The sequence below is a fragment of the Heterodontus francisci genome, unplaced genomic scaffold (genome assembly GCF_036365525.1).
Source record: "Heterodontus francisci isolate sHetFra1 unplaced genomic scaffold, sHetFra1.hap1 HAP1_SCAFFOLD_59, whole genome shotgun sequence".
NCBI lineage: Eukaryota > Metazoa > Chordata > Chondrichthyes > Heterodontiformes > Heterodontidae > Heterodontus > Heterodontus francisci.
The window spans coordinates 1,175,566-1,196,602 of NW_027140758.1; the positions used below are offsets into that span (position 1 = coordinate 1,175,566).

The 21,037-nt window shown below is 47.2% G+C and overlaps 1 non-coding gene across 1 annotated transcript; it reads left to right on the top strand.

Moving 5' to 3' along the window:
- The first annotated feature begins 3,614 nt into the window (after positions 1 to 3,614).
- On the top strand, positions 3,615 to 3,703 carry trnar-ucg (transfer RNA arginine (anticodon UCG)). The gene is given in 2 exon segments: positions 3,615 to 3,651; positions 3,668 to 3,703. It is a non-coding gene; the product is annotated as a tRNA-Arg (tRNA).
- Positions 3,704 to 21,037: the final 17,334 nt, after the last annotated feature.

The following is a 21,037-nucleotide window of genomic DNA, read 5'->3' on the forward strand; positions in this document are numbered from 1 at the left end:
TACTCCTGTACTCAAATCCTCTTGTGATAAAGGCTAACATGCTATTAGCCTTCCTAATTGCTTGCTGCACCTGCATGTTAGCTGTCAGTGACTTATTGACATGGACACCCAGATCACCCTTATATTCCATAACTCAGTTAATAAAGGAAAGGATTCCATATACCTGCTGAACCAGCTTATTGACCTGTACTGCTACTTCAGGAATCTGTGGACATTCACTCCAACGTCCCTCACTTCCTCTACACCATTCAGTGTTTTCCCATTAATTGTGGATTCCTTTGCCTTTTTTGACGCGTGCTCTCGCTGTTCCCTGCTCTCCGAGTGAACTCTTGCTCCCTCTCTCTCCTGGGCTCTTGATGCTCCACTCTGCTCTCACTGTTTCCCACTCTCTTAATGTATCAATATTTGTTTGCCTTGTGTTTAATTTAAAATATGGTTTAACTGTATTTTACAGTTGTAGGTTTTATTTGGTAGTCCTGTACAAGTTGTGGATTGGTATTTAATATTTAGCTCTGTGAAAACGATTGTGAATGAAAATATAACTTTCAATCTTATACATGGGCTGGTCTGCAAGCTCCAAGTCCTTCATTTTGTAGTAATGGAATTGATACTGTATCTTTCAGTCTTAATCTCTGTGGGATTTTTGAACTGGTATGTAATGCATAACTTGGTCTAACGTTCTGATGTACATTATTGGGATTCAAAGGATGATAGGAAATAGGGGCATTAGGCCATTCAGCCCATCAAGCCTGCTCCAACATTCAAACAGATCGTGACTGATCATCTACCTCTACGCCATTTTTCCTGCTATCTCCATATCCCTTGATCCTGTTAGTATTTAGAAATCTATCGATTTCTGTCTTGAATATGTTCAATGATTGATCTTCCACAGCCCACTGGGATAAAGAATTCCACAGATTTCCCACCCTCTGAGTAAAGAAATTCCTGCTCATCTCAGTCTCAAATGGCCTGTCCTTATTCTGAGTCTGTGTCCCCTTGTTCTAGACTCACCAGACAGAGGAAACATCCTCTCCATATCTACCCTGTAAGAATTTTGTAAGTTTCAATGAGATCACCTTTCATTCTTCGAAACTCCAGAGAATTTCGGCCCAGTTTCTGCAGTCTCTCATCATAAGACAATCCCACCATCCCAGGGGATTAGTCCAGTGAATCTCTGTTGCACTCCCTCTGTGACATGTCTATCCTTCCTTCAATAAGGAAACCAAAATAGTACAGAATATTCCAGGTGCAGTCTCAGCCAAACTTTATACAATTGAAGCAATACATCTTTAACCATGTACTCAAATCCCCTTTCAATGAAGCCAACATACCATTTGCCTTCCTAATAGCTTTCTGCACCTGCACACGAGCTTTTAGTGTCTCATGAACAAGGACACCCAGGTACCTTTGGACATCGACACTTCTCAACCTCTCACCAGTTAAGAAATACTCTGTCTTTCTGTTTATTCTCCCAAAGTGGAGAAATTCACACTTATTCACATTATATTCCATCTGCCATGTTCTTGCCCATTCACTTACCCTGTCCAAATCCCCTTGAAGCCTCCTTGCATTCAGTCTGTACCTTTCAATCATGCAAATTTTGTCTGTTCTGTTTCAAGGTTTATATTTAAAATGTAACCATGGTGACAGAGTTTATTTAGATCTGATGATGGGTTTGTTTTTGGACTGTGATTGATGTATCAACCTGTCAGCTGTACTGAATTAGAGTGAAATGGAAACAACTTCTGTCTCTCCTGCTGTTGTTTGACTGTTGGATTGAAAATGTGTCTCTCGACTTTGGGATCAGTGTCTGTCTGACTACTTCTTTTGTTTGCTCCAGTGGAACTGATGAGCTGGCAGTATCTCTGTGCTTTGGGAGTGATCCTGTACCGACTGTGTGTTGGAACGAGCTCGCTGCACTTTTCCTTGTGTCCAAGAATCACCACATCCAGTCAGGTTCCTTCATGTATTTTCCTGCAGGAATGAAAGAACTGGTGAGATAGAAGATACAAAAGCGATCAATGTAATCGTCCCAATAATAATCATTATGAACAATCATAAAATGAAAACCAGGAACACAAACGGTGTCAGTGTCTGACTCCACTGCGGTACTGCAGTATTCAGCTTCTGTTTACCAGGTGTTTTCAGTGGTTTTACAACAAGTTTGTGACATTCAGAAACAACACAAGCCCTGCACTGCTCAATGACAGGGACTGTCCGATAGAGCAGTGACCTTTACACAGTCACATTTCTATTTCAACGGAAAACAAGCAGCCACTATTTAAAATGTGCCTTTCTCACTTCTCACCTGGTGTCTGCAATAAATGCTCTTTGTCTAACTGTCCACATGGTTATTTTGCGGCTATTTTTCCCCCACTGTTCACAATCCAACAAACAGTGAGAGACTGGAACTAAAGCAGGAAAATTCCCTCTCCTTTGGGTGGTGAGATTGTCAGTGATTTTCAATAGTGATTTCTTCCCATTGTGTCTCCCTGCGCCTGTACAGACACTGTCCGAGAATGAACTCTCCCTTCCCCGTGTCCCCGGCTCACTCCATGTTCCGGGAGCAGCTCCTGCTCCACAGTGTCTGTTACAAACACTCCCCGACTCCCCCTCAACTTCCCACCACTCAATGCGAATCTCTGAGCACATCTGCGGACACGCTCCCAAAGCAGTGGCTGCTGGAAGCAGATGCTGTTTGTTCCCTTCCCCCGGGCCCGGGAAGTCTCCATTAGCAGCTGATTTAAACCATCTTCCCCTGATTGAGTGAATGGCCTCACAGATTGGGTTGGGGAAAGGCTGCGCATGCGCTCCACTCCTCATTGTGACGTCCCACTGGGGGCGGGGCAACACCGCGCGTGCGCAGAGATCTGCAGCAATTCAGCATTCAAACATCAATGGGAACTTTCCCCATTTCACCCTCATCAAAGTCCCAAAGAAAGTGAAGAGGGGCTTGGACTGGAGGGAGGGAGGGGCGGGGTAGGGGGAACCTAGAACCCAGAAAGCTGCCCACTTGCCCCATATAGATGCTCAATTTGCGGTCATTCCCTGCAGGGGGTTTGTTATTATTGAGCCCCTCCTGGTAAAACAATCCGATAGAAAGAGGGGAGAAAGGAGGGAGCCGGTGTGTTTGCTGGGACCTTGCAGAATTCATTTCAGCAGCAAAAGTCCCGGGTTATATTAACCCGAGTGAAACACGCTGTCAGTGAGAGGAAAACCGAACGGCCCTTTTCATCTTTTCATTGGAAACAAAGTAGAGCCGGAAGTGCGGCGAGCAGAGCAGACACACAAGCTCAATGACAGGAGAGCTCGGTCGTCCCTGAGTTTCAGCTCCCGGCTCTTCTATTTCCTCATCCACACTGTCTTTACTGTGGATGTTCAGGGATTCCTTGTCGGATCTGAGGACTGTATCCACTAAACATTCTGAGTCAGGAGATCCACACACTCTCTGTTATCAAGATTTATGGGCATGAATGTTTCAAAACTTTGTCTATTAAATCATTGTGTTATTCACAGAACTAATGAGAGGCAATCGGTTCATTATTCAGGCCTTGAACTTGGTTTGGGTAGACCGAAAACTGAGAAGTTCAGCACCTCTCTAATACTTCGCTATTGGCCGTGTGGCCTAATGGATAAGGCGTCTGACTTCGGTGCATTTAATGAGGTTATCAGAAGACTGTAGGTTCGAGTCCTACTACGGTCATTTTGGGCGAACAGTGTTTGGCACCGCAGCCTCACAGCTCCAGCGACCCGTGTTCAGTTCTGGCTAATGTCTGTGCGCAGTTTGAGTTCTCCCTGCAACTGCGTGTGTTTCCTCACACAGCCAAAGACTTGCAGATTGATTGGCAAATTGACCATTGTGAATTGCCCCCAGTGGAGGTAGGTGGTGGGGGATGTGGTCGGGAATATGGGAATAATGTTGGATTAGCAGAAATGGGTGGTTGTTGGTCGGCAGAGACTTGGTGGGCCGAAAGGCCTGTTTCAGTGCTGCATCTATGAATAAATAACTGATTTTTTTGATGAAATAACAGAAAAGGTTGATGAAGGGAAAGCAATGGATGTTGTCTATATGGATTTTCAGAAAGCGTTTGACAAACTACCACATAAAAGGCTGGGTAACAAAACTGAGGCTCCTGGAATAGGAGGGTCAGTATCTGCTCAGATTAAAAAATGTATGAAATATCAAGAAAAGCGAGTTGTGGTATTTGGTTGTTTTTCAGAATGGAAGATGGTGAACAGTGATGTCCACAAGGGTCAGTGTCAGGACCACCATATATATAAATGACTTGAATATTGGAATCACAGAATTGTTACTGCACAGAAGGAGGCCATTTGGCCCATCGTGTCTGCACTGACTCTCCAAATGAGCAATTCACCTCATGTCACTTCCCCGTCCTCTCCCCATTATCCTGCACATTCTTCCTTTTCAGATAACAGTCTAATTCCCCTATGAATGCTTCAATTAAACCTGCCTCCATCACATTCTCAGGCAGTTCATACTTTAACCACTCGCTGCGTGAAAAAGTTTTACCCCATGTCGCTTTTGCTTCTTTTACCAATTACTTTAAATCTGTGCCCTCTCATTCTCGATCCTTTCACAAGTGGGAACAGTTTCTCCCTATCCACTCTGTCCACACCCCTCATCATTTTGAATACCACTATGAAATCTCCTCTTAGCCTTCTTTTCTCCAAGGAAAACAGTCCTAACTTCTCCAATCTATCTTCATAACTGAAGTTCCTCATCCCTGGAACCATTCTCATGAATCTTTTCCATAATCTCTCCAATGCCTTCACATCTTTCCTAAAGTGTGGCACCCAGAACTGGACGCAGTACTTCAGCTGAGGCTAGTGTCTTATACAAGTTCAACATGACCTCCTTGTTCTTGTACTCTATGCCTCTATTACTAAAGCCGAGGATACTGTATGCTTTATTAACCGCTCTCTCAACCAATGACTTATACCCCCAGGTCCCTCTGCTCCTGCACCCCCTTTAGAATTGTACCCTTTATTCTATATTGTCACTCCATGTTCTTCTGACCAAAATGAATCAATTCACATTTCTCTGCATTGAACTTCACCTGTCATCTGTCCTCCCATTCCACCAACTTGTCTATGTCCTTTTTGAAGTTCTACACTATCATCCTTCCAGTTCACAATGCTTCCAATTTTCGTATCATCCATAAACTTTGAAATTCTGCCCTGTACACCAAGGTCTAGGTCATTAATATATATCAGGAAAGGCAAGGGTCCCAACACTGACTCCTGGGGAACTCCACTACAAACCTTCCTCCAGCCCGAAGAACATCCATTGCTCACTACTCTTTGTTTCCTGTCACTCAGCCAATTCCATATCCATGTTACTACTGTCCCTTTTATTCCATGAGTTATAACTTTGCTCACAAGTCTGTTGTGTTGCACTGTAACAAACTCCTTTTGAAAGTCAATAAAAGCAAAATACTGCAGATGCTAGAAATCTGAAATATAAACAAAAAGTGCTGGAAATACTCAGCAGGTCTGGCAGCATCTGTGGAGAGAGAAACAGAGTTAATGTTTCAGGTCAGTGACCATTCAGATGCTGCCAGACCTTTTGAAAGTCCATGTACACCACATCAACAGCATTGCCCTCATCAACCCTCTCTGTTACCTCATCAAAAAACTCCAGCAGGACAGTTAAACATGATTTTCCCTGACGAAATCCATGCTGTCTTTCCTGAATTAACCCACATTTGTCCATGGGACTATTAATTTTGTCCCGAATTATTCTTTCGAGAAGTTTTCCCACCACCGAAATTGAACTGACTGGGGAGTGAAATGAGGTGAGTTGCTTTAGCAGAGAGCCAACATGGGTTCGTCAGGCCGAATGGCTTCCTTCTGTTCTTTCGCCATTCTGTGATTGTATGATTCTAGCGACAACTGTTGGTGGAGAGGCAGTGATGCAGGAATGGGTTGACAGAAAGGGGAAAGTCTGGGCTGGTATGTGTTTGCAGCATTTGCAGCTTGTGTTCGGGTTTGTGAAGAAAGGTGATTTGGAAGCTGTGTTCCAAATTGAAGTGTTTACTGGAAGGAAGAAGTTGATGTAAATAAAGAGTAAAACGTGTTAAAACGAAGCGTGGTGTGATTGGGGATAGCAGTAAATATAGTGTTGGTGAATTATTTGTGTTAATAAACTTCCACTGCACCCTCTGCTGCAGGCTGCTGTTTATATCCAGCTGTGTATTAGTGCTGTGTGTTAGCGAGATAAATGTTTGTTTCAACGCTGTTTATAAAGCAATAGCATTGCACTCAAACAGTCCCAGACATAGCAACACACGTACAAAAGCAAAATACTGCGGATGCTGGAAATCTGAAACATAAACAGAAAATGCTTGAAATAGTCGGCAGGTCTGGCAGCATCTGTGGAGAGAGAAACAAAGTTAATGTGAGCTAAGGAAACAGACCTGAACTGTTAACTGTTTCTCTCTGCACAGATGCTGCCAGACCGACTGAGCATTTCCAGCATTTTCTGTTTTTATTACAGCAACACCTTTGATCAGCAGTAGCGGTGATAGTGCGAGCCAGGGGGCAGCCGGGAAGGTACGTTTCACTATGAAGTACCTACCTGACGATTCGGCGGACGCGGACACGGGGACTGTTGGGTAAGTGAACTTATATATTCGGGCTGTGGCTAAACCCGAAACACTACATGTGTAGTGTCTCCCACCCATCCTCCTCCTCCAACCAAAAAAAGGACTCTTGTGTGGAGGGTTTCGTAAGGGAAGGTTTTCCTTTATATTTTTTCATTCTCTGTTGTCAATTTCGAGCAGAGGGGATGGAAGCTAGGGCAGTTGCATGCTCCTCTTGCAGGATGTGGGAGGTAAGGGTCACCACTTGTGTCCCTGCTGACTTCACCTGTGAGAAGTGCACCCAACTCCAGCTCCTCACAGACCGCGTGAGGGAACCGGAGCTGGAGCTGGATGAACTTCGGATTATGCGGGAGGCAGAGGGGATGATAGAGAGCAGTTATAGGGAAGTACTGACACCTCAGTCACAGGATAAAGGTAGCTGGGTGACCGTCAGGGGAGGGAAAGGGAATAGGCACACAGTGCAGGGATCCCCTGTGTCCGTTCCCCTCAATAATAAGTATACCGTTTTGGATACGGTTGGTGGGGGGGGGACCTACCAGGGGAAAGCCACAGCGGCCAGGTCTCTGGCACTGAGCCTGGCTCTGCGGCTCAGAAGGGAAGGGTGGAGAATAGGAGAGCGACAGTGATAGGAGATTCAATGGTTAGAGGAACAGACAGGAGATTCTGTGGTCGCGAACGAGACTCCCGGATGGTATGTTGCCTCCTGGGTGCCAGGGTCAGGGATGTCTCAGATCGAGTCTACAGGATTCTTAAGGGGGAGGGGGAGCAGCCAGAAGTCGTGGTACATATCGGTACCAATGACATAGCTGGGAAAAGGGATGAGGACCTGAAAAGCGAATATAGGAGTGAGGTTGGAAGCTAAAAGGCAGGACGAGCAGAGTAGTATTCTCAGGATTGATACCGGTGCCACGTGCTAGTGAGGCTAGAAACAGAGAGCGAGTGCAGCTGAACACGTGGCTACAGAGCTGGTGTAGCAGGGAGGGCTTCAGTTATGTGGATCATTGGGATACCTTCTGGGGAAGGTGGGACCTGTACAAGAAGGAAGGGTTGCATCTGAACTGGAGGGGCACCAATATCCTGGGCGGGAGGTTTGCTAGAGCTCTTCGGGAGGGTTTAAACTAGTTTGGCAGGGGGATGGGAACCGGAGCTATGGATCAGTGGATGGGGTAGCTGTTGGACAGGCAGATACCGAGTGCAGAGAGTCTGTGAACAAGGTTAGACAGTTGACAGGGCAAAGTTTCAGCCAGTATGATGGGTTGAAGTGTGTCTATTTTAATGCAAGAAGTGTCACGAATAAGGGTGATGAACTTAGAGCATGGATCAGTACTTCGAGCGACGATGTTGTGGCCATTACGGACACTTGGAGATCACAGGGGCAGGAATGGATGTTGGATGTTCCGGGGTTTAGATGTTTCAAAAGGAATAGGGAGGGAGGTAAAAGAAGTGGGGGAGTGGCATTGTTAATCAGGGATAGTATCACAGCTGCAGAAAGGTAGGTCATCGAGGAGGGTTTGTCTACTGAGTCATTATGGGTGGAAGTCAGAAACAGGAAAGGAGCAGTCACTTTATTGGGAGTTTTCTATAGACCCCCCAATAACAAAAGAGACACGGAGGAACAGATTGGGAGGCAGATTTTGGAAAGGTGCAGAAGTAACAAGGTTGTTGTCATGGGTGACTTCAACTTCCCTGATACTGATTGGAACCTCCTTAGTGCAAATAGTTTGGATGGAGCAGTTTTTGTCAGGTGTGTCCAGGAAGGATCCTGACTCAATTTGTAGATTTTTTTTTTATTTCCAAAATATACTTTATTCATAAAGATCTGTAAAAATTACATTGCCAAACAGTTTCCAAACAGCACCAAAAATACAAACATTGCCAGGGGGATCAGTTTCCTTCAATACTGTCATGAGTTTCTTCCCAACCCTTCCGTTTCACAATTGTCATGTCAATTACAGTTTTACATTTACAGCAATTGAGAATATTAACGATACAGTTCGAGGGGTTTCCCATGGATCCAGTCCCTCAGTCCAGCTTCGTGGGGGAACCTTACACTGTGGTCTTTCCCCATTGAGCCTTTGCTGCGGCTGCCCCAAGCTTTAGTGCGTCCCTCAGCACGTAGTCCTGGACCTTGGAATGTGCCAGTCTGCAACATTCGGTGGTGGACAACTCTTTGCGCTGGAAGACCAGCAAGTTTCGGGCAGACCAAAGGGCGTCTTTCACCGAATTGATAGTCCTCCAGCAGCAGTTGATGTTTGTCTCGGTGTGCGTCCCTGGGAACAGCCCGGAGAGCACTGACTCCTGTGTTACAGAGCTGCTTGGGATGAACCTTGACAAAAACCACTGCATCTCTTTCCATACCTGCTTTGCAAAGGCACATTCCAGGAGGAGGTGGGCAACCATCTCTTCCCAACCACAGCCAACGCGGGGGCACTGTGCGGAGGGGGCGAGACTTCGGGTGTGCATGAAGGATCTGACGGGGAGGGCCCTTCTCACCACAAGCCAAGCAACATCTTGGTGCTTGTTTGAAAGTTCTGGTGATGAGGCATTCCGCCAAATGACTTTGACGGTCTGCTCGGGGAACCATCCGACAGGATCCACCGTTTCCTTTTCCCGTAGGGCCTTGAGGACATTCCGTGCAGACCACTGCCTGATGGACCGGTGGTCAAAGGTGTTTCCCCGCAGAAACTGCTCCACGAAGGATAGGTGGTACGGCACCGCCCAACTGCATGGAGCGTTCCGCGGCAATGTGACCAGGCCCATCCTTCACAACACCGGGGACAGATAGAACCTCAGCACGTAGTGACACTTGGAGTTTGCGTACTGGGGATCTACACACAGCTTGATGCAGCCGCACACGAAGGTGGTCATCAGGATGAGGGCCGCGTTGGGTACATTTTTCCCGCCCTTGTGCAGAGATTTGAAAATCGTGTCCCTCCGGACCCGGTCCATTTTAGATCCCCAGACGAAGCGGAAAATGGCTCGGGTGACTGCCACGGCGCAGGAGTGGGGTATGGGCCAGACCTGCGCCACGTAGAGCAACAACGTGAGCGCCTCGCACCTGATGACCAGGTTCTTACCCACAATGGAGAGAGATCGCTGCCCCCACATGCCCAACTTTTGTCGTACCTTGGCTGCACAGTCCTCCCATGTTTTGGTGCACGCCCCGGCCCTTCCGAACCATATCCCCAGCATCTTCAGGTAATCTGACCTGACGGTGAAGGGGACAAAGGATCGGTCAGCCCAGTTGCCAAAGAACATGGCCTTGCTCTTGCCGTGGTTAACTTTGGCTCCCGAGGCCAGTTCGAACTGGTCGCAGATGCTCATCAGTCTGCGCACGGACAGCGGATCCGAGCAGAAGACGGCGACGTCATCCATGTACAGGGAGGTTTTGACCTGAGTGCCTCCGCTGCCTGGGATTGTCACCCCTCTTATGCTCGCATCCTTCCTAATAGACTCAGCAAAGGGTTCAATACAGCAAACAAACAAGACCGGGGACAGAGGGCAGCCCTGTCTGACTCCAGATTTGATCGGGAAACTTTCCGATTCCCACCCGTTGATTGAGACTGCGCTACTGATGTTTGTGTAGAGCAGTTGGATCCAATTGCAGATTCCCTCCCCAAACCCCATTTTGGAAAGCACGTCCATCATGTCGGTGTGCGATATCCTGTCAAAAGCCTTCTCCTGGTCCAGGCTGATGAGGCAGGTGTCCACCCTCCTGTCCCGTACGTAGGCGATCGTATCCCTGAGTAGCGCGAGACTATCAGAGATCTTCCTGCCGGGTACAGTATAGGTCTGATCGGGGTGAATCACCAACTCCAGAGCAGACTTGACTCGACTGGCTATGACTTTGGACAGAATCTTGTAATCAACATTAAGCAGTGAGATGGGCCGACAATTTCTGATTTCTGCCCTCTCCCCCTTCTGCTTGTAAATGAGGGTGATGATGCCCTTTCTCATGGATTCTGACATGCTGCCGGCCAGGAGCATGCTCTCGTGTACATCCAGCAGGTCCGGGCCGACCCAGTCCCACAGGGCCGAGTACAACTCGACCGGTAAGCCGTCGCTCCCGGGAGTTTTACTCGTCTCGAAAGACTGGACGGCCTTTGTCAGCTCGTCCAGAGTTAGCGACTTGTCCAGTCTCTCCCTCCTGCTGTCATCTAAGACCTCTGTGATAGATGACAGGAAGGACTGGGAGGCTCTGCTGTCTGTGTGCTTCGCGTCATACAGCCCAGCATAAAAGGATTTGCTGATCCTTAGTATGTCGGACTGCGAAGACGTTACCGAGCCATCTTCTTCCTTCAGGCTGCTGATAACAGAGCTCTCTCTGTGTCCCTTTTGGAAGAAGTAACGCGAGCACGTCTCATCCTGCTCGATGGAACGGACTCTGGATCGGAAGATGATCTTGGAGGCCTCCTTGGCAAAGAGCGAGGCCTGCTAGCTCTTCACCTCTTGGAGGTCCTCCTTGACCTCGACCCCCATTGACTGCAACCGGAGTAGATTTTGCATAATTTTCTGGAGTCGGGACAGTTCCCTCTGTCTCTCTCTCGCCTTCTGAACACCTTTGTGGATGAAGAATCTCTTGATGTTCTCCTTAATCGCTTCCCACCAGTGAACTGGAGACTCAAAGAGAGTTTTCACGGTCCTCCAACCATTGTAATCCCTTTTGAGTTCCTCAACGTTCTCTGGGGTCAGCAGTGTCGCATTGAGCTTCCACGTCCCTCTGCCAACCCGCTGGTCGTCCTGTAAGTGACAGACGGCCAGTAAGAGGCAGTGGTCGGAGAAGAACACCGGCTTGACGTCGGTGGTTCCGACCGTGACAGCACGGGACACAAACAGGAAGTCAATCCTGGAACGGGCAGACCCGTCCGATCTTGACCATGTGTATCTGCGCTGCGCTCCGTCTGCAGGTTTGCTGAAGACGTCGTGCAGTTTGGCATCCTTAACTGTTTCTATTAGGAATCTGAACGTAGCGTCCAGTTTGCTGTCGTCACTGCCGGATCGTCCAGCCGCATCGATGATGCAGTTGAAGTCACCGCCTAGGATGACCGGCCTGGATGTCGCCAGCAGCAGTGGGAGCTGCTGGAAGACGGTCAGCCGCTCGCTGCGTTGCAACGGGGCGTACACGTTGATCAACCAGAGCGGAGCGTTGTTGTACATCACGTGTGCTACGAGGAGGCGGCCGCCCACCACCTCCTTAACTTCGGAGATGATGAAGTTACCTCCCCGCAGCAGAATACCCAGGCCGGAGGAACGGCAGTCATTACCCCCCGACCAGATCGATGGCCCGTGGGACCACAATTGCGACAACTGCCTGTAGGTGCTGAGGTGTGGTATTCCACACTCCTGTAGAAACAGTAGGTCAGCTTTGACCTTGGCAAGGTAATCCAAGGTTGAAACACATCGCGTAGTAGATGTAATGCTACGCACATTAATGGAAGCAATTCTTACACCCATGATTTACTAAAAATTAGTTGTTGCTTCCCATACCATTTGTCCTCGCTAGTCCCAGTCCTTCGGGATGTTCCTGCATACCCATCTTGTGCGCAAGCAGTTTCACGTTGGTTGGGCTCAGAAACCCCTCCTGATTTTTCATGCAGGGTTTGTGCCGCTCGGGTGACATCGGGGGGGGTCTTGTAGGCAGAGAGCATTGGGTTGTCCTCAGCTGCTTCCATCTGTTCCTCCTCGAAAACATCACAGCTCCCGGTCTCCCGGAGCTCAGGTGCGCCAGAAGTGTCTTTGCTCCCGGTGTCCCGGAGCTGAGATGCGTTGGCCACGTCGTTACGTGTGTGGCATTGGGGTTGGGGCACCCCGGGCCCATCACAGCTTCCAGTGCCCGGGAGCTGGGATGCTTTATCATCCATCTCGGAGTTCTGCCGCCTCTTTTGAAGGGGCTGTCGTTCCAGCATTTCCCCGTCCAGTGAAGAGGAGTTGTTGCAGTCTGATTCAGAAGAGAGCCTCCTCTTGCCACTGGTTTGGGTGGTGGCTTTGGGATGTTTTTTCTTTGTGGTTTTCCTCTGGACCACTTGCCACTGACCTGTTTGTGTCGATAGGCTGACTGGAGGGGAAGCTATGTTGGATTTGGTGCTTGGCAACGAACAAGGCCAGGTGGCAGATCTCTCGGTGGGAGAGCATTTCGGTGATCGTGATCACAACTCCCTGACCTTTACTATCGTCATGGAGACGGACAGGAGCAGACGGGATGGAAAAATATTTAATTGGGGGAGGGGGAATTACAATGCTATTAGGCAGGAACTGGGGTGCATAAATTGGGAACAGATGTTCTCAGGGAAATGCACGACAGAAATGTGGAGCTGTTTAGGGAGCACTTGCTGCGACTGCTGGATAGGTTTGTCCCGATGAGGCAAGGAAGGGATGGCAGGGTGAAGGAACCTTGGATGACAAGAAATGTGGAACAGCTAGTCAAGAGGAAGAAGGAAGCTTACTTAAGGTTGAGGAAGCAAGGATCAGACAGGGCTCTAGAGGGTTACAAGGTAGCCAGGAAGGAACTGAAGAATGGACTTCGGAGAGCTAGAAGGGGACATGAAAAAGTCTTGGAGGGTAGGATTAAGGAAAATCCCAATGCGTTCTACACTTATGTGAGGAACAAGAGGATGGCCAGAGTGAGGGTAGGGCCGATCAAGGATAGTGGAGGGAACTTGTGCCTGGAGTCGGAGGAGGTAGGGGAGGTCCTAAATGAATACTTTGCTTCAGTATTCATTAGTGAGAGGGACCTGGTCGTTTGTGAGGACAGCGTGAAACAGGCTGAGATGCTCGAACAGGTTGATGTGAAGAGGGAGGATGTGCTGGAAATTTTGAAAGACATGAGGACAGATAAGTCCCTGGGGCCAGACAGGATATACCCAAGGATATTACGGGAAGCGAGGGAAGAGATTGCCGCGCCTTTGGCGATGATCTTTGCGTCCTCACTGTCCACTGGAGTAGTACCAGATGATTGGAGGGTGGCAAATGTTATTCCCTTGTTCAAGAAAGGGAATAGGGATAACCCTGGGAATTATAGACCAGTCAGTCTTACGTAGGCAGTGGGCAAATTATTGGAGAGGATTCTGAGAGACAGGATTTATGATTAGTTGGAAAAGCATAGTTTGATTAGAGACAGTCAGCATGGCTTTGTGAGGGGCAGGTCATGCCTCACAAGCCTTATTACATTCTTTGAAGATGTGACAAAACACATTGATGAAGGAAAAGCAGTGGATGTGGTGTATATGGATTTCAGCAAGGCGGTTGATAAGGTTCCCCATGGTCGGCTCATTCAGAAAGTAAGGAGGCATGGGATACAGGGAAAGTTGGCTGTCTGGATACAGAATTGGCTGGCCCATAGAAGACAGAGGGTGGTAGTAGATGGAAAGTATTCCACCTGGAGCTCGGTGACCAGTGGTGTTCCGCAGGGATCTGTTCTGGGACCTCTGCTCTTTGTGATTTTTATAAATGACTTGGATGAGGAAGTGGAAGTCTGGGTTAGCAAGTTTGCCGATGACACGACGGTTGCTGGAGTTGTGGATAGTGTAGAAGGCTGTTGTAGGTTGCAACAGGACATTGACAGGATGCAGAGCTGGGCTGAGAAGTGGCAGATGGAGTTCAACCTGGAAAAGTGTGAAGTGATTCATTTTGGAGGGTTGAATTTGAATGCAGAATACAGGCGAAAAGACAGGATTCTTGGTAGTGTGGAGGAAGAGAGGGATCTTGGGGCCCATGTCCATAGATCGCTCAAAGTTGCCACCCAAGTTGATAGGGTTGTTAAGAAGGCGTATGGTGTGTTGGCTTTCATTAACAGGGGGATTGAGTTTAAGAGCCGTGAGGTTATGCTGCAGCTCTATAAAGCCCTGGTTAGACCACACTTGGAATATTGTGTTCAGTTCTGGTCGTCTCATTATAGGAAGGATGTGGAAGCTTTAGAGAGGGTGAAGAGGAGATTTATCAGGATGCTGCCTGGACTGGAGGGCATGTCTTACGAAGAAAGATTGAGGGAGCTGGGACTTTTCTCATTGGAACGAAGAAGGATGAGAGGTGACTTGAAAGAGGGGTACAAGATGATGAGAGGCATAGATAGAGTGGATAGCCAGAGACTTTTTCCCAGGGTGGAAAGGGCTATCACCAGGGGGCAAAATTTAAGGTGATGGAGGAAGGTTTCGGTGAGATGTCAGAGGTAGGTTCTTTGCACAGAGAGTGGTGGGTGCGTGGAATGCACTGCCAGCGGTGGTAGTAGAAGCAGATACATTAGGGACATTTAAGCGTCTCTTGGATAGGTACATGGATGATAGTAGAATGAAGGATATGTAGGTAGTTTTGATCTTAGAGTAGGTTAAAGGTTCGGGACATCATCGTGGGCCGAAGGGCCTGTACTGTGCTGCACTGTTCTATGTTCTATGTTCTATAACACAGGTGTTGGGAGGCTCAGCCTGGCTACGCAATGTTACAAGGACGCTGAGTGACACCATCGACAACGGGACAGAGAGAAAAACACACAGAAAACGAATAGACTGTGAGGAAGCAAAAGTGAGGAACGGAGAGAGAGAGACAGACAACGAAACTGAGATGGAGAAACAAGGCATTTGTATGATTGTGCTCTCCCTGTTGTCTAAAGGTATTTCCTGTTGTGTAAATATGTTTTCTGTTGTGTAAAGATGTACCCTGTTGTTGTGTAAAGGTTTTCCCTGTTATTGTTTTATTTTCTGTTGCTGACCGTCTCCTCACTGTGACCATTTGTCCTGGTATTATTGTGGCCAAAATCACCATCTGGTGGTGGAGAGGAGACTCTGCAGGAAGGGGTTGACAAAGTGGGAGAGACTCGGCTGGTCCGTGTTTGCAGTTTGTGTTCGTGTGAGCAAAAGTGATTTGTTACTGATTGATCTGTTCACTCGAAGGAAAAAGCTGATTGCAATCGAGCGGATCTTGTTATTATGGGGAAACACTTGATGTTTCGAAAGTGAACAGTTGGTGTTACTACCAAACATAAATAGCAGAGAATGGTTTCGATCGATCAAACTCTGGGTTATGGGCCCAGCACGCTTCCGCTGCGCCACTCTGCTAACTACTATTTTAAATTTTAGCTGCCTGTTAGTGAAATATGTTCATTTCTCCAATGTTTTTATAAAAATAGGATTGTGGTCGGATTTCTCAAGAATCCCGGACTCAGCAACACACGTGCTGACGGACTCACCCTCACTGCACAATGACACAAGGACACTGAGTAACAGCACCGACAATGAGGCAGGCAGAGAAAGACACACAGAAAACCAGGAAGAGATTATCAGGACCCAGAAGGGAACAGACAGAGAAAGACACACAGAAAACCAGGAAGAGATTATCAGGACCCAGAAGGGAACAGACAGAGAAAGGTACTGAGCAAACCAGCAAGAGACAGCGAAAGACTGATGATTTATGTAATTGTGTTCTCTGTTGTGTAAAGATGTTCCCTGTGTTCTTTTAAAGATATCTCCTGCTGTGCAATATGTTCTCTGTTGTGTTACTGTATTCGCTGTTGTGTGAAGATGTTCTCTGTTATTATGTAAAATGGTTCCCTGTTGGGTAAAGATCTTCTCAGTTGTGTAAATATGATCCGTCTTGTGTAAAAGTGTTCCCGGTTGTTTAAATATGTTCCCTGCTCTGTAATGTAGAGCTGAGACTGCACTAATGGAATTGCTACAGTATCTTCCAGTCTGATACTGTATGAGGGCTGGAATGTGATCCAAAGCACAGTCTATACAAATTAAATTGCTATTGTATCTTTTAGTTTCACAATCCGGGGGAGTTTTAAACTGAATTCTCAGTTTGTATCTCAGGTTATACTATCTTTCAGATTCTCTCAATCTGATATCACACTTGAGATTTAGACTTAAGAAAGGATGTACTGGCATTGGAGGAGTTCAAAAGCGATTCACTCAGCTGATTCCTGAGATGAAGGGGTTGACTTATGAAGAACGGCTAAACAGGTTATTCATTCGAGTTCAGAAGAATGAGCGGTGATATTTTTGAAACGTACAAGATTCTGAGGGGGCTTAACAGGGTGAAGAAGGGTCTCTGACCTGAAACATTAACTCTGCTTCTCTCTTCACAGATGCTGCCAGACCTGCTGAGTATTTCCAGCATTTCTTGTTTTTATTAACAGGGTAGATGTTGAGAAAATGTTTCCATTAGTGGGGGAATCTCAAACTAGGCGACATAGTTACAGAATAAGGGGACACTCATTTAAACTGAGATGCAAAGGCATTTCTTCTCTCAGAGGGTAGTGAATGTCTGGAATTCTCTACCCCAGACAGTATTGGAAGCTAAATCACTGAAAGTATTTAAAGAGGATGTAAATAGATTTTTGAAATATTGGAGAGTTGAGGTCCATGAAGAGCTGCCATGAAAGAGGAGTTGAGGTCTGGGGCAGATCAGCCATGATCTTACTGAATGGCAGGGCAGGCTTGAGGGGCCGAATGGCCTACTCCTGCTCCTATTTCTTCTGTTCTTATGTTATATCTAATGTACATGTCAGGATGCACTTTGGGAATTAATACTGAAACTTATAAACTCATAATGTGTGTAAATATTGGGCTGATATTTCACTTGAATCTCAGAGTACATTATTGTAGTTAATTCTGTAAGTTTGAAAAGGGAACTCTGTGCCATAATGAAAACAAGAAATGCTGGAAATACTCAGCAGGTCAGGCAGCATCTGTGCAGAGAGAAGCAAAGTTAACGTTTCAGGTCAGTGACCTTTCAGATGCTGCCAGACCTTTTGAAAGTCCATGTAGACCACATCAACAGCATTGCCCTCATCATCCCTCTCTGTAACCTCATCAAAAAACTACAGCAGGACAGTTAAACATGATTTTCCCTGAAGATATCCATGCTTGCTTTCTTGAATTAACCCACCTTTGTCCATGGGATTATTAATTTTGTCCCGAATTATTCTTTCGAGAAGTTTTCCCACCTCCAAAATTGAACTGACTAGGGTGTGAAATGAGGTGAGTTGCTCCAACAGAGAGCCAACACGGGTTCGACAGGCTGAATGGCCTCCTTCTGTGCTGTAGCCATTCTATGATTGTATGATTCTAGCAACAACTGTTGGTGGAGAGGCAGCGATGCAGGAATGGGTTGACAGAAAGGGGAAAGTCTGGGCTGGTGTGTGTTCGGGTTTGTGAATAAAGGTGATTTGGAAGCTGTGTTCCAAATTGAAGTGTTTACTGGAAGGAAGAAGTTGATGTAAATAAAGAGTAAAACGTGTTCAGATGAAGTGTGGTGTGATTGTGGGCAGCAGTAAATATAGTGCTAGTGAATTATTTGTGTTAATAAACTTCCACTGCACCCTCTGCTGCAGGCTGCTGTTTATATCCAGCTGTGTATTAGTGCTGTGTGTTAACGAGATAAATGTTTGTTTCAACGCTGTTTATAAAGCAATAGCATTGCACTCAAACAGTCCCAGACACAGCAACACACGTACAAAAGCAAAATACTGCAGATGCTGGAAATCTGAAACATAAACAGAAAATGCTTGAAATAATCAGCAGGTCTGGCAGCATCTGTGGAGAGAGAACAAAGTTAATGTGAGCTAAGGAAACAGACCTGAACTGTAAACTGTTTCTCTCTGCACAGATGCTGCCAGACCTACTGAGCATTTCCAGCATTTTCTGTTTTTATTACAGCAACACAGGTGTTGGGAGGCTTAGCCTGGCTACACAATGTTACAAGGACGCTGAGTAACACCATGGACAACGGGACAGAGAGGAAAACACACAGAAAACCAAGAATAGACTGTGAGGAAGCAAAAGTGAGGGACAGAGAGAGAGGCAATGAGACTGAGATGGAGAAACAAGGCATTTGTATGATTGTGTTCTCCCTGTTATCTAAAGGTATTTCCTGTTGTGTAAATATGTTTTCTGTTGTGTAAAGATGTACCCTGTTGTTGTGTAAAGGTTTTCCCTGTTATTGTTTTATTTTCTGTTGCTGACCGTCTCCTCACTGTGACCATTTGTCCTGGTTTTATTGTGGCCAACATCACCATCTGGTGGTGGAGAGGAGGCTCTGCAGGAAGGGGTTGACAAAGTGGGAGAGACTCGGCTGGTCCGTGTTTGCAGCTTGTGTTCGTGTGAGCAAAAGTGATTTGTTACTGATTGATGTGTTCACGAGAAAGAAGAAGCTGATTGCAATTGAGTGCCTTTGGAAGCATCTTGTTATTATGGGTAAATACTTGATGTTTTGAAAGTGAACTGTTTGTATTATTACCAAACATAAATAGCAGAGAATGGTTTCGATCCATTAACCTCTGGGTTATGGGCCCAGCACACTTCCGCTGCACCACTCTGCTAACTGCTATTTTCAATTTCAGCTGCCCATTAGTGAAATATGTTCATTCCCCAATGTTTTGAAAAAATAGGATTGGAGTCGGATTTCTCAAGAATCCCGGACTCAGCAACACACGTGCTGACGGACTCACCCTCACTGCACAATGACACAAGGACACTGAGTAACAGCACCGACAATGAGGCAGGCAGAGAAAGACACACAGAAAACCAGGAAGATATTATCAGGACTCAGAAAGGAACAGACAGAGAAAGGTACTGAGCAAACCAGCAAGAGACAGCGAGATAAAAGCAAAATACTGCGGATGCTGGAAATCTGAAATAAAAACAAGAAATGCTGGAACCACTCAGCAGGTCTGGCAGCATCTGTGGAAAGAGAAGCAGAGTTAACGTTTCGGGTCAGTGACCCTTCATCAAGGAGGCGAGGACAAATGGTATGGGAAGCAACAACTAATTTTCAGTAAAAAATGGGTGTAAGAATTGCTTCCATTAATGTGCGTAGCATTAAATCTACTACGCGATGTGTTTCAATCTTGGATTACCTTGCCAAGGTCAAAGCTGACCTGCTGTTTCTGCAGGAGTGTGGAATACCACACCTCAGCACCTACAGGCTGTGGTCGCGATGGTGGTCCCACGGGCCATCGATCTGGTCGGGGGGTAATGACTGCCGTTCCTCCGGCCTGGGTATTCTGCTGCGGGGAGGTAACTTCACCATCTCCGAAGTTAAGGATGTGGTGGGCGGCCGCCTCCTCGTAGCAGACGTGATGTATAACAACGCTCTGCTCCGTTTGATCAACGTGTCCGCCCCGGTACAACGCAGCGAGCGGCTGACCGTCTTCCAGCAGCTCCCACTGCTGCTGGCAACGTCCAGGCTGGTCATCTTAGGCGGTGACTTCAACTGCATCATCGGGAGATCTAAAATGGACCAGGGCGGGAGGGACACTATGTTCAAACCTCTGGACAAGGGCGGGAAAAATGTACCCAACGTCGGCCTCATCCTGATGACCACCTTCGTGTGCAGCTGCACCAAGCTGTATGTGGAGCTCCAGTACACAAACACCAAGTGTCACTATGTGCTGAGGTGTTGCGAAGGATGGGTCTGGTCACATTGCCGTGGATCGCTTCATCCAGTTGGACCATACCGTACCAGCTATCCTTCGTGGGGAAGTTTCTGCGGGAAAACACCTTTGACCACCAATCCATCAGGCAGTGGTCTGCACGGAATGTCCTCAAGGCCCTACGGGAAAAGGAGATGGAGGATCCGGTCGGATGGTTCCCCTAGCAGACTGCCAAAGTCATTTGGCAGAATGCCTCATCACCAGAACTTTCAAACAAGCACCAAGATGTAGCTTGGCTGGTGGTAAGAAGAGCCCTTCCTGTCAGATCCTTCCTGCATGCCCGAAGTCTCGCCCCCTCCACACGCGGCCCTCGAGGTGGCTGCGGTGGGGAAGAGACAGTTGCCCACCTCCTTCTGGAATGTGTCTTTGCAAAGCAGGTGTGGAAAGAGATGCAGTGGTTTTTGTCGAGGTTCATCCCAAGCAGCTCTGTCACACAGGAGTCTGTGCTCTACGGGCTGTTCCCAGGGATGCACACCGAGATAAACATTAACTGCTGCTGGAGGACCATCAATTTGGTGATAGACACTCTTTGGTCTGCCCGAAACCTGGTGGTCTTGCAGCGCAAAGAGTTGTCCACGACCGAGTTTTGCAGACTGGCACATTCCAAGGTCCAGGACTACGTGCTGAGGGACGCACTAAAGCTTGGGGTAGCCACTGCAAATGCTCAATGGGGAAAGACCACTGTGTAAGGTCCCCCCGCCATAGTGAACTGGGCAGCTGGACCCATTGGAAACCCCTCGTGCTGTATACACCAGATATGGGTTTGCTGTAAAATGTCCATGTCAGGTAAAATGGAATGGAAGGGTTGTGAGGCAACTCATTCCTGTATTGAAGAAACCTGATTTCCTTTGCACTTTTTGGAATGTCAACTTGGTGCTGTTTTGAACTGTTGTATAATGCATTTTTTACAAATTTGTATGAAGAAAGCATATTTTTAGGAATAAAATCCTGGGGATTCATATGCATAGTTCTTTGAAGGTGGCAGGACACA